Genomic DNA, 13,139 nt, shown 5'->3' on the forward strand with positions numbered 1-13,139 from the left:
TGGGTGAGCATTTTTACACTAACCCTTAATACCTTATGTTTACTCGCTGTACTAACCTTTATGTTCACCCCTTTCAGAGCTAAGACCAGACCTAGTAAAAAGGCCAAGTTGAATAAACCGACTGATGACAACACGACCACTGAACTGGAGAAGATCTCAGAACAGTTTGAGCCAAATGCTGATGCTATTCTTGATGATCCGCCGCCGCAAGACCGTGACTCCTTTGTTGAACAGATGGAAATTGACCCAACAGGTCATGCTGATAAACCGCCAAGCCCAGTCAATGATGCTAATAAACCGCCAAGCCCCGCCAAAGCTGCTGATGATAAAACTGATGACGTTGTAGTTACTGGCGTTGGTTTCACATCCCCTGGCAACCCCGTTGCTCTGTCCAAACATAGTGCCAAGGAAGAAATTTCTGCTGTTGATAAAGGCAAGTGGAAAGCAGATTTGGAAGGCTATGCTCACCTCAGCCCCCAAGACATTCATTCTGGGTTTTTAAACCGTCTGTACACAAGCCGTGATTATGAAGCCAGTTTAGTGAACATGATGCAGGAGCGATATGAGGTAACTACTGTTAACTCTGCATAAATATTCTTCCCTTACATCCGGTTTAGACTATCAACTCCAGTAGCCCCCAAGGGCCGGTTTATAATATCAATATGAACCGGGACTTTGTAAAACAACAATACTTCAGCTTTGCCTATGTAGCCCCCAAGGGCCGGTTTATCTTTTCAAGATGAACCGGGACTTGTCTGCTATAAACTTCAACATTCTTGCTGAACACCTTTATAACCGAAGAGAAACTTCATAGTTTGATTGTGAGCAAATATGCATTAGCCCACAAGTGCCAAGAGTCATACTTGTATTGAGCTTGGGATTTGTAATGATTTTTGAAGGAAAACAATAGGCATTAGCCCCCAAGTGCCAAGTGGATAACTTGTTATGTGCTTGGGACTTCCAATATATATTGCCAACTGATAAACTGAATCTCTTGCAGGCTGATCTGAGAAAAAAGGAATCCCAAATCACCGACCTTCAAGAAAATATCAAATCACAACAAGAAGAAAATTCCAAGTCCGAAGAGGAGCTAACCAACGCTTTAGCAGGCATGGAAAAACTGAAGGAGAGCTTCAAGATTGAGCGGGCCGGCTGGGACACAGAGAAAGCAACTCTGCTGAAGAGGGCTGAGGACGCTGAAGCGGCCCTTAATCGGGTAATAGAGGAGTTGACTGGCTTAAAATGGCAAATAGATGCCATGACTTCTGCTGTTTTCGGTAAAGAACCTCTTCATAAGCTTTAAGCATGTAATACCCATAAAACTGCCGGTTTACCGATATTTATGATGATGCAGGATCTCGCATCGCTCATCTTGGCTCGGATATGCGGAAGAAACTGAAGGCTGCCTATACCCTTATAGAGCAATTATATACCGGTGCACAACGGATCATCTGCAGAGCTTCCCATAACATGCCGCCACCAACTTTGATCAAGGAAACATTAGAGAGGCTGTCGATGATGCCTGGCCGGTTTGAAGAGCTAAAAAGATCAGCTGCCAGGGCAGGTGCTCTTTCCGCACTAACTCGGCCAAAGCCTGGGTACCTGATCTTGATCCGGTTGATATGGGAAATGGCTATCCGAGCTTAAAGGAGGACGGATCAGACTTTGATAATGATGATCTCAGAGCCTTGACAAAGGAAATGCGCCGGTTGGCTAGCAAACTGGCTGAAGAAGCTGATCTTTCCCATTACCAGTCGATTTATGATGCCGACAACAAGAGAGTTAATCTGCCAACTTATGACGCTCCAACGCTTATTCCACCAATCCGTAAGCATACCTATGCCCCTGATGTTGACTCCTCCCCACTTATAAGTGATGAAGCTGTATTCAAAGCCCTAACTGGGATCGATTGGGCCACCATTGACTTCCAGCCACTGGGTAGAGAGGAAGAAGATGAACTGGCGCAGGATGATACACAACCTTCAAGCCAGCCCGGCAAAGATGCATCGACCGGGGTCCAGTTTAGCTTCTGCATTCTAGAAAACTTGCTTGAGAACAATTATTCTTTTGGGCATCAACCACCTTGTAATAGGCTAGCTTAAACTCTTGATCTGATATGCCATGGTGCATATTTACTGTGCATGATACTGTTAATCCGCCATAGTGAGATATGCCACGTATTTTCATGAGATCACCAGTTTATTGAATCTGTTCCTGCACAGAACAGATTTAAAGTGTCCTGGCGGTTTACCGATGGACGGGTCATCACGCCCAATACACAACCATAGAAACCAACATAGTTTATAACCAAAGCTGGATGTAAGAATAATCACATATGAAATATATCATACCTGCGATATTGGATCACACTGTTGGTTTACCAAACCAGTGTAGTAAGGGTGATAACCCACAATTTGAACACTGATAATTAACAGATGTTTTGCCGGTTTATAAACAAAACCAGACCGGGTCAATAAACACCGGATATTAGTTTACCTCTTACTGGCGACTTATAGTCAAAAGCCTGGCCGGGTTAATAACCACCGGCAAATTATAATCATAAAGCATTATAAGCCTGGTCAAATAAACTTCAAAGATCAAGAGGGTTTAAATAGTCATAATTGCGGCATTGCGCCGATCAAGAGGGTTTAAGCTATGGTTCGGATATGACCAAAGCCCCCAAGTGATCATCCTGGTGGCCTTACGCCGATCAAGAGGGTTTAAGCTATTGTTCGAATAGGACCAAGCCCCCAAATGATTTCCCTGGTGGCCTTACGCCAATCAAGAGGGTTTAAGCTATGGTTCGAATACGACCAAGCCCCCAAATGATTTCCCTGGTGGCCTTACGCCAATGAGAAGGGTTTAAGCTATGGTTCGAATATGACCAAGCCCCCAAATGATTTCCCTGGTGGCCCTTATGCCAATCAAGAGGGTATAAGCTATGGTTCGAATACGACCAAGCCCCCAAGTGATTTTGTGGGCTGTGCCCAAGGGGCACCTATGTTTGAGCTGTGCTTTTACAACAGACTCTCTTTGGTCCCTGTAACCTGGGTAGCAAGCCCCCAAGTTTTTTTTCATTGGCTTATCAGCCGGTTCAAAGGGTAATCATAACTTCATGCCTAAACCGAAAGCCCCCATGTAACCAAAAACTTTTAAGAACGACAGAGGCCCCGCATTAGCAGGGATGCCGGTTTATTATGTTGATCCTAATATATACATTGTCAAAAATATGTACATAAGAGGAGCCTATGGCTCAGGTGTTGTAAGGCCGAAGATGAGCAATATTCCACGGCCGGTGGGTCTCCTCCGATTTACGTGAGTCTTTGCGCTCTCGAACATCGATAAGGTAGTACGACCCGTTGTTCAAGTTCTTGCTGACCACAAAGGGTCCTTCCCAAGGCGGGGATAACTTGTGCATATCAGTCTGATCCTGGATGAGCCGGAGCACCAGATTGCCTTCTTGAAAAGTTCTGGTTTTAACCCGGCGGCTGTGATAACGACGCAGATCTTGCTGATAAATCGCCGAATGAGCCGCTGCAATGTCGTGCTCCTCATCTAACAGGTCAACTGCTTCATGACATTCTTTCTCATTTTAAGCTTCAACATAAGCCGCCACACCAGGCGAGTCATGACGGATGTCACTAGGGAGAACCGCCTCTGCTCCGTAAACCATGAAGAAAGGCGTGTAACCCGTAGACCTGTTGGGAGTGGTATTGATGCTCCATAACACTGAAGGTAACTCCTCCACCCAACAACCCGGCATCCTCTGTAAAGGAACCATAAGCCGGGGGTTGATACCTCTCAGGATCTCTTGATTGGCTCTCTCCGCTTGACCATTAGATTGGGGGTGAGCCATTGATGACACGTCAAGCCGGATGTGCTCACGTTGACAAAATTCTTTCATAGCATCCTTGGACAGATTAGTGCCATTATCAGTTATGATACTGTGGGGAAAGCCAAAACGGAAAATCACCTTCTTCATGAACTGAACCGCCGTTGCCGCATCACATTTACTGACCGGCTCAGCCTCAACCCACTTTGTGAATTTGTCAACCGCCACCAGAAGGTGTGTCTTTTTGTCCTTGGACCTCTTGAAAGGCCCAACCATGTCAAGCCCCCAGACTGCAAACGGCCAAGTAATTGGAATCATCCTCAATTCTTGAGCCGGCACATGGGCGCGTCGTGAAAACTTCTGACAAGCATCACATTTACTGACCAGATCTTCAACATCAGCATGAGCCGTCAACCAATAAAATCCATGACGAAAAGCTTTAGCCACGAGTGAATTTGAACCGGCGTGATGACCACAATCCCCTTCATGTATCTCACGCAAGATCTCACGGCCCTCTTCTGGAGAAACACAACGTTGAAAACCCCTGTAACACTGCAGTGATGTAGCTCTCCATTGACAATTGTCATTGAATTAGACCTCCGGGTTATCTGCCTGGCCAAAGTCTCATCCTCAGGTAACTCGCCCCGGGTCATATAAGCCAAATAAGGGACTGTCCAATCAGGAATAGCATGAATAGCTGCCACCAACTGAGCTTCTGGGTCAGGAATAGCCAAATCCTCCTCTGTGGGTAACTTGACCGACGGATTATAAAGAACATCAAGAAAGACATTAGGTTGCACCGGTTTACGTTGAGAACCCAACCGGCTTAAGGCGTCAGCCGCTTCATTCTTTCTCCGGTCAACATGCTCAACTTGATAACCCTTGAAGTGACCAGCAATAACATCCACCTCTCGTCGATAAGCCGCCATGAGTGGATCCTTGGAATCCCAAGTACCAGAGACTTGTTGAGCCACCAAATCCGAGTCACCAAAGCACCTAACCCGGCTTAAGTTCATCTCCTTAGCCATCCGAAGGCCGTGGAGTAAGGCCTCATACTCAGCTGCATTATTAGTGCAAGGGAACATCAAACGGAGAACATAACAAAATCTATCACCTCGACGAGAAGCTAGCACGACTCCAGCCCCCGAGCCCTCCAATTGCCTGGACCCATCAAAATGGATAGTCCAATATGTGTTGTCCGGCTTTTCCTCTGGTGCCTGCAGCTCTGTCTTGTCATTGATAAAATCCACAACTGCTTGGGACTTGACAGCCGTACGAGGCACATATTTTAAACCGTGTGGTCCAAGCTCAATGGCCCACTTAGCAATCCGACCAGTTGCCTCCCTGTTCTGGATGATATCTCCCAAAGGAGAAGAGCTGACCACTGTGATGGGATGACCCTAAAAATATTGCTTAAGCTTCCGTCTTGCCATAAAAACCCCATACACAAGTTTCTGCCAGTGCGGATATCTCTGTTTAGACTCAATAAGCACCTCACTGATGTAGTAAACCGGCCGCTGAACTGGGTACTCTTTACCGGCCTCCTTTCGTTCCACTACAATTGCTACGCTGACAGCCCGGGCATTACCTGCCTCCTTTCGTTCCACTACTAGGAAAATAAGATCTCACAAAGATTTGCAAGGAATTAACTGAAGGATTTGCAATGAATTGGATGCAGGGAATGCAGAACTGAGATAAAAAGGAAAGAAATCTAGATGAAGTTTTTTTTGAAAGGGGAAACAAACATGCATGAGACAAATGCAAGAGCACGGAGAAACACAAGAGAACTTCATCTAGAATTGGTCGGTGACAAAGTCACCCATGTTAGAGTATATTGACTTAGGAGTCAAGTGAGATCACTTGATCATAGGTCATACTCATCGTTTAAGCTCAAAATGGGGTTACCATTTTTCATTTAAGTGTCTTGATGTATTCACATCTTGTTGAGTTACTTTGACCGATGACTTGGGATAAAGCTTCTCTAGGATGGAATATCATACCTTGGATGGTGGTGATGATTTTGATCATGTAGTTGAACTTGTGTGGGATGCTCAAGGTTGATGTAGCTCATCAAGAATTGGGATCACCACTTGTGATTGGAGTCCATCAACCTACATGGGTTAGTCTTGCAAGGAATAGCACTTGTGTATCCAAAATGACAATCATGAAACTTGATGTATAATTTGTCAAAGGATATGTTTGAAGGATTTCGTGCTTCCTTGTCTTCAACCACCATATTATGGAGACTTGGTGATGTAGAGATTGCTCAAGATGTGAGTGAGTTGCAATCTCATAGATTTAGATTCATCCAAGTACCTACAAGGGTTAGATAGCATGCAAGGGTGCAAATATATCCAAGACATATGAATAGCATCATGAAAGAAATATCCAGGATTAGTCATAGGCTCATGCCTTGCATGTATCCACATGGAGTTCCTACTCCAAGTTTGAAGCATCAATGATGTTCAGTTCACCTCTCAACCGGCAAAATACCTTCTCATCAAGTGGTTTGGTGAATATATCCACCAATTGCTTATCGGTACGAACATGCTTAAGATCAATATCCCCTTTAGCAACATGATCTCGAATGTAATGATGATGAACTTCAATATTCTTAGTTCGAGAATTTTGCACGGGATTATGATCAATATTAATGGCACTTTCATTGGCACAAAGAAAACGAACATGTTTCACATCTATCCCATAATCTTTAAGAGTTTGGGCCATCCAAAGTAATTGAGCACAACATGAACCAGCGGCAATGTATTCCGCTTCGGCGGTGGATAAGGATACCGAGTTTTGTTTCTTGGAGGACAAAGATACAAGAGATCTACCAAGAAATTGACAAGTAACCGAAGTGGACTTTCTATCAACCTTGTCTCCGGCATAGTCCGAATCGGAGTCGCCAACAAAATCAAAAGAAGACCTCTTAGGATACCAAATGCCAAAATTTGGTGTAAGTATTAAGTATCTCACTATACTTTTCACAGCCTTAAGATGACATTCTTTAGGGTCCGCTTGATATCGTGCACACATGCACACACTTAGCATAATATCGGGTCAAGAAGCACATAGATATAACAGTGAACCAATCATAGAGCGGTAAACCTTTTAATCAACCGGTTCACCATCTTTAGTCAAATCAAGATGTCCACTAGTAGGCATGGGTGTATTCATACCTTTGCAGTCTTGCATGTTGAACTTCTTGAATAAGTCCTTGGTGTACTTTGTTTGAGAGACAAAAGTACCTTCCTTAGTTTGCTTGATTTGCAAACCAAGAAAGAATTTGAGTTCACACATCATAGACATCTCAAACTTCTCCGACATTAGCTTTCCAAACTTCTCACTAAAATGAGGGTTAGTCGAACCAAATATTATATCATCAACATAAATTTGGCACACAAATAATTCACCATTAACCCTTTTAGTGAAAAGAGTAGAATCTATTTTTCCAATCTCAAAGCATTTTTCAATAAGGAACTTGGTCAAGCATTTATACCATGCTCTAGGAGCTTGTTTAAGACCATAAAGAGCTTTGTGAAGTTTGTAAACATGATTAGGTTTATTAGGATTGACAAAGCCGGGAGGTTGCTTAACATAAACTTCCTCCTCAATTTCACCATTTAGAAAAGCACTTTTAATGTCCATTTGATACAAGGTGATATCATGGTGATTAGCATAAGCAAGTAAGATGCGAATGGACTCAAGTCTAGCAACGGGGGCATATGTCTCACCATAGTCCATACCTTCGACTTGAGTGTAGCCTTGGGCAACGAGACATGCTTTGTTGCGAAATACTTGTCCATCTTCATCTTGCTTGTTGCGAAACACCCATGTGGTACCAATGATGCTGTGGTTGTTGTCGGGCTTCTCGACCAATGTCCACACTTGGTTTCTCTCAAAGTTGTGTAGCTCTTCATGCATGGCATTTATCCAATCCGGATCTTCCAATGCTTCTTCAACTTTCATAGGTTCAATGCTAGAGATGAATGAATAGTGTTCACAAAAATTAGCCAAACGAGATTTAGAGCGACTAATTCTCCTGGTTTGGATATCATTGTAGATTTGCTTGACAGGATGGTCTCTGGCGACTCTTGCTCTAACTCGTGAGAGCTTTTGTTTTGATCGGGGTGGAACTTCTTCTTCATCCTCTTGTTCTTCTTCTTGGCCTTCTTCATTATTGACGTTGTCGTTCTCTTGTCGTGGTGGAGAAGGAGGTTGATGAGGTTCATCCTTGTGTACTTCCTCGTTTTCTTCATCTTGGTGTGTCCCACTTGTGGATGCCTCCGTATCAACTCTTGTTCACCTTGTCGTGAGGTAGAAGCTTCCACTTGGACGGACGAGGTACTCTCCTTCACCTCTGTTGGATGGATCTTTCCAATAGACAAGTATTGGATTGCCTCCGAAGGGTCTTTGTCTTCTACATCAATTGGCAATTGCTCTACTTGCGAGTCGTTAGATTCATCAAACTTCACATCTACTGTCTCTTCAACCTTTCGGGTGAAATTGTTGTAGACACGGTAAGTGTGAGAGTTTGAGCCACAACCAAGTAGGAAACCTTCATGAGATTTAGGAGAAAATTTAGAACGATGATGCTTATCAAGAATGTAGCACTTTGAGCCGAATACTCGAAAGTATCCAACTTGGGGTTTGTTACCGGTGAGAAGCTCGTATGCCGTCTTGCCGAGTAGCTTGTGAAGATACAAGTGATTTGTTGCATGACAAGTGCCGGGGGAAATCGACACCTATGGGATCACTGGAATCCCTTCTACGGTTGGCGGGCACAGGGTTGTGCAAAGAGCGGGTCTGACAGGAAGCACGCGGATCGTTTACCTAGGTTCGGGCCGCGGAGATGCATAATACCCTAGTCCTGCTTTGGTGTATGTATTTGAGTGTTCTTGTGTTCTTGAGCTAGCTACGGGGTGTGACTTGCCCAAAAGATTCGAATCCTTCTCCTGGACGCCTCGGGCCTCCTTTTATAGACAAAAGGGGTTGCCAAAGTGGTACACAGGTGGTGGAAAGGTGTACAGTGCACAAGGTTATCGCTTGGGATTATGGGACAAGGCGGATTAAATGCGGTACTTAGGTGTCCCCTTGCTTTATCGGGGACGGGAACGGGGCCCGTCCCGTCCGTCGCCGCTCCGCCTCGCCTTGACACGCGTCTAGGCCAGCGATGCGCACAACGCCATGTAGGTTGGCAGACTGCTGAGGTGGCGCGGTGGGAGGATCTTCACGAAGATCTGCATGCCACCACGCAGGTGCTCGTCGAGTTGGCGCAGAGGCCGCCCGTCGCCACGCAGGTGCCTGCCCAGCTGGTTGAGCTGACAGCTGCATGGGGATGGCGGTGAGGTCTTGGTGGGCGTGGGCCTGCCTGTGGCCCCGCTGATGCCCTCGGCAAGGGCCTTGCCGGGGGCCCGGCAAGGGTCTTGCCGCGACACCGCGGTCGTTCCTGGCAAGGCGCTTGCCGGGGGTCTCGTGGATTTCCTCTGCTAGGATCCCACAGAGGATGGCCGTCTTCTAGTCCTCATCTGATCTTGTGTATATATGATCTTCACGAAGATCTGCATGCCACTACGGAGGTGTCTCCCGAGCCTTGGTCCCAATGTGGTTGATAGGCGTTCTAACCCTTGGGCTCAAGGGAGGCGCACTCTGTTAGCGTCAGGCAAGTTGCTGAAGGAAATATTCCCTAGAGGCAATAATAAAGTTATTATTTATTTCCTTATTTCATGATAGATGTTTATTATTAATGCTAGAATTGTATAAACCGGAAACTTAGTACATGTGTGAATACATAGACAAAAAGAGTGTCACTAGTATGCCTCTACTTAACTAGCTCGTTAATTAAAGATGGTTATGTTTCCTAACCATGAACATGAGTTGTCATTTGATTAACGGGATCACATCATTAGGAGAATGATGTGATTGACTTGACCCATTCCGTCAGCTTAACACTTGATCGTTTAGTATGTTGTTATTGCTTTCTTCATGACTTATACATGTTCCTATAACTATGAGACTATGCAACTCTCGAATACCGGAGGAACACTTTGTGTGCTACCAAACGTCACAACGTAACTGGGTGATTATAAAAGTTCTCTACAGGTGTCTCCGAAGGTGTTTGTTGGGTTGGCATAGATCGAGATTAGGATTTGTCACTCCGATTGTCGGAGAGGTATCTCTGGGCCCTCTCGGTAATACACATCACTATAAGCCTTGCAAGCAATGCAACTAATGAGTTAGTTGCGGGATGATGTATTACGGAACGAGTAAAGAGACTTGCCAGTAATGAGATTGAACTAGGCATTGAGATACCGATGATCGAATCTCGGGCAAGTAACATACCGATGACAAAGGGAACAACGTATGTTGTTATGCGGTTTGACCGATAAAGATCTTCGTAGAATATGTGGGAACCAATATGAGCATCCAGGTTCTGCTATTGGTTATTGACTGGAGACGTGTCTCGGTCATGTCTACATAGTTCTCGAACCCGTAAGGTCCGCACGCTTAACGTTCGGTGACGATCGGTAATATGAGTTTATGTGTTGTGATGTACCGAAGGTAGTTCGGAGTCCCGGATGAGATCGGGGACATGACGAGGAGTCTCTAAATGGTTGAGACGTAACGATCGATATATTGGATGACTATATTCGGACATCGGAAAGGTTCTGAGTGATTCGGGTATTTTTCGGAGTACTGGAGAGTTATGGGAATTCGCCGGGGAGTATATGGGCCTTATTGGGCTTTAGGGGAAAGAGAGAGCGGAGGCTACGCGCCCTCCCAAGGCTTAGTCCGAATTGGACTAGGGGGAGGGGCGGCGCCCCCTCCTTCCTTCTCTTCTCTTTTCCCTTTCCTTCTCTCCTACTCCTACTACTTGGAAGGGCTCCTAGTTCTACTAGGAAAGGGGGGAATCCTACTCCCGGTGTGAGTAGGACTCCCCTAGGGCACGCCATAGAGAGGGCCGGCCCTCCCCCTCCTCCACTCCTTTATATACATGGCGAGGGGGCACCCCATAGACACAGAACAATTGATCATTGATCTTTTAGCCATTTGCGGTGCCCCCCTCCACCATATTCCACCTCGGTCATTTCGTAGTGGTGCTTAGGCGAAGCCCTGCATTGGTAGAATCATCATCACCGTCATCACGCCGTCGTGCTGACGGAACTCTCCCTCGAAGCTCTGCTAGATCGGAGTTCGTGGGACGTCACCGAGCTGAACGTGTGCTGAACTCGGAGGTGCTGTACGTTCGGTACTTGGATCGGTCGGATCGCGAAGACGTACGACTACATCAACCGCGTTATTCTAACGCTTCCGCTTTCGGTCTACGAGGGTACGCGGACAACACTCTCCCCTCTCGTTGCTATGCATCACCATGATCTTGCGTGTGCGGTATTGTTGGATGAAGCGGCCTGGACCGACATTACGCGTACGCTTACGCGAGACTGGTTCTACCGACGTGCTTTGCACACAGGTGGCTGGTGGGTGTCAGTTTCTCCAACTTTAGTTGAACCGAGTGTGGCTACGCCCGGTCCTTGAGAAGGTTAAAACAGCACTAACTTGACGAACTATCGTTGTGGTTTTGATGCGTAGGTAAGAACGGTTCTTGCTCAACCCGTAGCAGCCACGTAAAACTTGCAACAACAAAGTGGAGGACGTTTAACTTGTTTTTGCAGGGCATGTTGTGATGTGATATGGTCAAGGCATGATGCTATATTTTATTGTATGAGATGATCATGTTTTGTAACCGAGTTATCGACAACTGGCAGGAGCCATATGGTTGCTTTATTGTATGCAATGCAATCGCCCTGTAATTGCTTTACTTTATCACTAAGCGGTTGCGATAGTCGTAGAAGCAATAGTTGGCGAGACGAAAACGATGCTACGATGGTGATCAAGGTGTTGCGCCGGTGACGATGGTGATCATGACGGTGCTTCAGAGATGGAGATCGCAAGCACAAGATGATGATGGACATATCATATAACTTATATTGATTGCATGTGATGTTTATCCTTTATGCATCTTATTTTTCTTTGATTGACGATAGCATTATAAGATGATCTCTCACTAAATTTCGAGGTAAAAGTGTTCTCCCTGAGTATGCACCGTTGCGAAAGTTCGTCGTGCCGAGACACCACGTGATGATCGGGTGTGATAAGCTCTACGTTCAAATACAACGGGTGTAAGACAGTTTTGCACACGCAGAATACTCGAGTTAAACTTGATGAGCCTAGCATATGCAGATATGGCCTCGGAACACTGAGACCGAAAGGTCGAGCGTGAATCATATAGTAGATATGATCAACATAGTGATGTTCACCATTGAAAACTACTCCATCTCACGTGATGATCGGACATGGTTTAGTTGAGATGGATCACGTGATCATTTAGATGACTAGAGGGATGTCTATCTAAGTGGGAGTCCTTAAGTAATATGATTAATTGAACTTTAATTTATCATGAACTTAGTCCTGATAGTATTTGCATAACAATATTGTAGATCAATAGCTCACGATGTAGCTCCCCGTTTATTTTTGATATGTTGCTAGAGAAAAACTATGTTGAAAGATGATAGTAGCAATGATGCAGACTAGGTCCGTGATCTGAGGATTGTACTCGTTGCTGCACAGAAGAATTATGTCATTGATGCACCGCTAGGTGACAGACCGATTGCAGGAGCAGATGTAGACGTTATGAACGTTTGGCAAGCTTGATATGATGACTACTTGATAGTTCAGTGCACCATGCTTTACGGCTAAGAATTGGGGCTTCAAAGACGTTTTGAACGCCAAGGAGCATATGAGATGTGCCAAGAGTTGAAATCAGTATTTCATACTCATGCCCATGTCGAGAGGTATGAGACCTCTGACAGTACTTTGCCTACAAGATGGAGGAGAATAGCTCAACAAGTGAGCATGTGCTCAGATTGTCTGGGTACTACAATTGCTTTAATCAAGTGGGAGTTAATCTTCCAGATAAGATAGTGATTGACAGAGTTCTCTAGTCACTATCACCAAGTTACTAGAACTTCGTGATGAACTATAATATGCAAGGGATAACGGAAACGATTCCCAAGCTCTTCGTGATGCTGAAATTGACGAAGGTAGAAATCAAGAAAAACATCAAGTGTTGATGGTTAACAAGACCACTAGTTTCAAGAAAAGGGCAAAGGGAAGAAGGGGAACTTCAAGAAGAACAGCAAGCAAGTTGCTGCTCAAGTGAAGAAGCCCAAGTCTGGACCTGAGTCTGAGACTAAGTGCTTCTACTGCGAAAGGACTAGTCACTCGAAGTGGAACTGCCCTAGATACA

Source organism: Aegilops tauschii, chromosome 1 (genome assembly GCF_002575655.3).
Source record: "Aegilops tauschii subsp. strangulata cultivar AL8/78 chromosome 1, Aet v6.0, whole genome shotgun sequence".
NCBI lineage: Eukaryota > Viridiplantae > Streptophyta > Magnoliopsida > Poales > Poaceae > Aegilops > Aegilops tauschii.